We start from the raw sequence: 5,000 nt of genomic DNA on the forward strand, positions 1-5,000 counted from the left end.
TCAGTTGTAGACTTACTGAATCAAATGAAAACCGGAAAGGATTGAAACAGTTTTCAAGCAGATAAACTCCTTCAAAACTATCAGTTAACTAGTGTCCAGGTCGTCACGGTCCCAACGGTGACCGTATCCCTTCAAGTGGACTTACAAAACACATGCATCTGATCGGCAACTTTCATGGTAGCGTCATCTGACTACAGCTTCCAGAATTCAGTTTGTTTCTCACTCGTATTAATTTTTTTCTAATCCCAGCGAAGTAAAAATAGCAATAGCACTAATTAGCACGCAAAGCAAATCTAACGGATTCTGGTAGTTGAAGTCAAATGGTGTCATCGCGCAAATGTGCCATTGAAAAGAATAACTATCTTAAGACAAGTTAACTGATGAAAAAGTTGTTGATTTCGCCTCCTATCAGATCCAAGAAATTGCTTGCTGGACTTGAGCTGTCTGTGAAGAGTCAGGAATAAAATAGAAATGTCAATCAACAAAATGGGCACCTTTTTCACTGAGTTGGCTCCTCCCATCCTCGTGATTTCTTTGGAGGGACAATTCTTAGGGTGTACCGTATTGGTCAATACGGGAGATCAATAGTCTAATGAAGTTTATTCAAGTTTGTCTGAGCTCAGTACGTGATTTATCGCACCGTATTTAGTCGTCGCGCAAATGTGCCATTGAAAAGAATAACTATCTTAAGAGAAGTTACCTGATGAAAAAAAGTTGTTGATTTCGCTTCTTATCAGATCCGAGAAATTGTTTGCTGGACTTGAGCTGTCTGTGAAGAGTCAGTAATCAAAATAGAAATGTCAATCAACAAAATGAGCACCTCTTTCACTGAGTTGGCCCCTCCCATTCTCGTGATTTCTTTGGAGGGACAATTCTTTGAGTGTACCTTATTGGTCAATACGGTAGATCAATAGTCTAATAATGAGGCTTATTCAAGTGTGCACGAGCTCAGTACGTGATACACGAACCGTATTTAGTCCCGTTTCAGCAATAGTTCCTTGTTTTTCATAATTCACAAGAAAGGAATGATAACAATTCGGGGTACATAAGACCGCGTCCAAAGCAAGTTAGTGATTAGTTTGCCGTGAGGTGCGAAGAAGCTAGATATCTCTCTACATATAACGGCTGCTTTACAGAGTCACTGTACTACCATCACTACATCAGGAGGAAGAACTTCAATAAGGTAAAAGGTCAACAGAAAGGTGGTGCTATTTATTACCAAAGGGCTGTGACATCTCTATCGGCTTTGTGCTCTACGGGGTTCTCTCTGATTTACGCTCCCAAAACTGTTCGCACTCTCCAAGGCATCATCAAGTTAACATCGTATCGCAAATTTGCTGGTCACACCCTAAATCCTACACAGACTGGACTTGAAAATGTTTGACTGATACTATTAGCACGTTCTCAGTGTGTTTTCATACTCTTTCAGGCCTTACAGACATCAGGTTATCATCGCTTAGTTGAGAATCAAAGAAATAGCCCGAAGGTAAGACAGGAAAGGCTCTTTTCGATAAAAACGCATTTCATTATTTAAAAAGTATGGTGGTGCTGTTACTCCTCTTTGATTAAAGCTAGCATATGTACTAAACATAAGCATCTATAAAAGGAATTTTCATTGTTCCTATTCCCGCGTGCGAAATGCTTCTGTTATTCATGTAAGATCTACTGTTTCAAAATTCACATGGACAAACACCCCTATTTCCTTAATTTACAGCAATAAATTTGACTAACAAGCTGAACATAAGCACATCACAGTCTACTTTCTTTTTTTTAAAACCAAGCTTAACTCTTTTTTGAGCATTCACAATGCACGCACTCGGAAACATTTATCAACGTTATTATTAGGCATATCGTGTCTTCGACATCTCCCTTCTCTAGGTGGCTTTGGCCTCAATTTTTCCTATTTTCGAAACCACCTTGGTCTTTTCCTTTTAAAATGCCGAAAACACAAATACTGGTACATGAAAATGATGCTCAAGATATTTTTGCCCTGAAGGATTTCATTCACAGAGTATTAAAAGGTTATGAATCGGATGTCTCGCCCCTGGATTAAGCGAAATTTCTTCGACATCGCGTTTTTGTTAACTCTTAGTGCAGGTCGGTATTACCAGTAAAGCTCTATATGTAAACTGAACAATTTTAGGAAAAATCTAAACTGCAATACGATCAGGTCACGGAAGAACGTCCCTTGCTCACTTTTTTTCCTTTTTCGATTAAAATGAGCGTTTCTTTGTATATTCATCACGGAACTCAGGAAAAGCGAAAGTGATTACGCACATTATTTTCCAGGTATCGATAAAATTAGGCGCCAATCAAGGAAGTGATAAATGGCGACTTAAGGACGTTCGCGCGAAAATCTTCCGACACTGAAGTTTCATTTCTCGCCTGAGGTTAGGTCACCGACTTTGTTACTGGGTCGGAAAGTGGGTGGGATTTGTTCGTTTTATTTATTTAATTTTTTTTTTATTTTCCGTGTCGGTAAAAGTCTTGCCTGTCACTTCTCTGGTAAGTGGTGTCTTTGTGCGAAAAACAAACACATGGAGTGGAATCTTAAAAGCAACGAGTAATGGACTTCGACAACAATCTATCGCCCGTCGAGCCGAAATCAAAGTGAGCTGTATTTCAAATATTTTACCAAGTGTGCTGTTATATAGAACACGTACACGTACCACAGGCAACCCAGTGTATGCTTTACGGAAGCATCTCGTTTTAAAAGCAGGAACCCATGACCTGGAGCCTACAACTCCATTGTGTTCGTGTCACGGCGTTTTCACGAACCGATTTATTTTTAGATGTAATTTCCCGCGAATGAGACTCCCACAGGACCCCGATGATCAATTACAAGAAACTAAGTGACGTCTTAAGGTCACCGAACCAGAAAGTGCAGACCGGTCTGTAAAATGCCGTGACATACGCCCAGTATGGGATTTCACGAAAGTAAAGGAAAAGAACGTAAAAAAGGTGCATTCATTTTGAACTGCGTAATAAAAGCATAAAAAAAAAAACAGCCCCATTAAATGTACGCAACTTCGCTCACTACAACTAACCTTCCTCGTTCCTTTCAGCCACTACTGGATTAGGTACCTTTTCTATACCTTTTTCAGCCTCCTGTTCCTTTCTCGTTAACGTTTCATGATGAAGTGGAAATAAATATGCCATTCTTTTGCCGGCCTGTAAATTTTTGCGCGGCGTTTAGGGAGCTTAAGCAAGCACGTTTTTGAGACGCGGAAGTGAGCTGTTTCTTCCCCTTTTAACTTGTCTTCGCACAACAACATTTACTTTGCTAAGTATCTTTTCTCCATCAGAAACGATAAGTATAAAAATCGGGGAGACAACACTGTGCTGGCCAAGAAATTTTTTTTCCGGGTGCCGTCCGCGTCTGAAAAACGCGCGCGCTTAAGCTCCCTAATATCTTAACTAATTCTTGAAGAAACGCTTGACATATTACAGTCGTGTTACCTGCGCAGTAAAAGTTTCGCATAAACAATTAGCGCGAACGTCCTTAAACTGACACACACGGAACAGATTAGTCCGCATTCATAAAAGAGTGATTGAAAAACTCTCTCAACGTTGTTTATGATGGACGCGCCACACTAATCGACGCTGCCACTAACTTAAGAAGAAGTTAAAAACAAAAAGATCACATGTGTTGAGCCTAAAAGTTATAATGCTCAGAATATTACCAAGCCTTTTTGATAATCGTTGCAAAATAGTTTTCAATGACATACCCGAGTAATGTAGGTGGAAATTTCATCTCAGAGGACGCTTAAATATTGGTTTGAAATGTCGAATAGTTCTCTTTACTCTGACGTCAAAAATCACGCTTGTTGTCAATTATTCAGGTTACATGACACTTACAACTACCGAGAAAAACTATTTCCACGAAACGTTTATTTAAAATTATATTTTTGACACGCACGAAGACAAGAACTCATCTATTCTGACGAATCGTAAAATAAAAGGTCTGGCCACCAAAATAGTTGAGGAAAAAACTTTGGAAAAAAAAATAATAATTTGAAGTGTTTTAATTCTATCATATGTCTCTCTTAAAGAGATCTTTTAATATCACGCTCTTTAAATTGTGGTTTGTTTATCCCTACTTGACATTTCTCCTCTTGTTCTAATGTTCTGGCTTGGATTTTACTTCCCTCTCAATAATGGTTTTCCGCAACGGAATGCAAAGTTTATATATCAAAGGCTTTTTAATCTTTTTAAGGCCAAGAGAGCCCAAAATATATATTGTGCCAGACAGGCAGCCAAAGAGACGAAGCGATAACTTTGAACTAAGGTCGAAAACTTATGACCTATAAAATATTTTGTGAAGTCGCATCCAGATTATATTTTTCCGCCGATAATCTTCGTTGATACGTCCGAAGCTGTAATGTCACGGGGTTTGTCGTTTTAATTTGGGGCCAAAAATGTCTTCAAACCCTCCTTTCCCTTACTGAATGCCTCCTCAAAACTATTTAAGAGGAAGAGATCAAATGACATTAAGAGAAGAAAGAGTACAGGCCGATCACCCTCTGTTGGTGGGGATCTGAGCATCGATCTTCAGTTATTTATAAACGAAATACAGATGAACAATACTGTGGCTATAATTTATTACAATATGCAGAATTTAAAGCAAATGAATCAACAAATGTTTGAAGGAAATGTTAACTGAGTCGTGTGTCATGTTGTTTTCGCCGTCCCGTGCTGTTTTTTAAAACTTAAAAGCGCTATTTTGCTGTGAATTACAATGTTGATGGAGAAATCCGACTGCAAATAATTTATGAATGAACTAATTTCTAGACTATAAAATACTGCGATCTAAATATCGCTAACAAAGTCTTCTTCTGACCGAAGTTGATGAGTCTTCCTACGTTCCGCATAATTGATTTTTAACTTTTCCGTGTATTCGAATTTTTCAGCAGTCTTAACAGACGCATGCAAGGAAACTCAAAAGCTTAACCAAACGTTCACCACCAGAATCTAAACCTAAGTATCTTAATCTCTCTGAT

The 5,000-nt window shown here is 38.7% G+C and overlaps 1 protein-coding gene and 1 long non-coding RNA gene across 3 annotated transcripts in view; one reads left to right on the top strand and one right to left on the bottom strand.

The window, feature by feature from the left end:
* The window catches only part of LOC138032605 (uncharacterized), a 5,963-nt gene that overhangs the window by 667 nt on the left and 296 nt on the right, over positions 1 to 5,000 (bottom strand). The window contains exons 2-3 of the long non-coding RNA XR_011128414.1: positions 701 to 769; positions 1 to 444 (exon numbers count right to left, since the gene is read on the bottom strand). The exon at positions 1 to 444 is cut by the window's left edge and continues 667 nt beyond it. This is a non-coding gene — a long non-coding RNA (uncharacterized lncRNA). The remainder of the gene's footprint in view (positions 445 to 700; positions 770 to 5,000) is intronic.
* Positions 844 to 5,000, top strand: part of LOC138032604 (nitric oxide synthase 1-like) — a 34,987-nt gene continuing 30,830 nt past the window's right edge. Inside the window, exons 1-2 of one of the 2 annotated variants that reach the window (XM_068880312.1) lie at positions 844 to 1,183; positions 1,430 to 1,486. The gene's annotated coding sequence lies outside the window, so the exon portion shown is untranslated. The remainder of the gene's footprint in view (positions 1,184 to 1,429; positions 1,487 to 5,000) is intronic. The other variant, XM_068880311.1, reaches the window with a different exon arrangement.

Source organism: Montipora capricornis, chromosome 14 (genome assembly GCF_036669925.1).
Source record: "Montipora capricornis isolate CH-2021 chromosome 14, ASM3666992v2, whole genome shotgun sequence".
NCBI lineage: Eukaryota > Metazoa > Cnidaria > Anthozoa > Scleractinia > Acroporidae > Montipora > Montipora capricornis.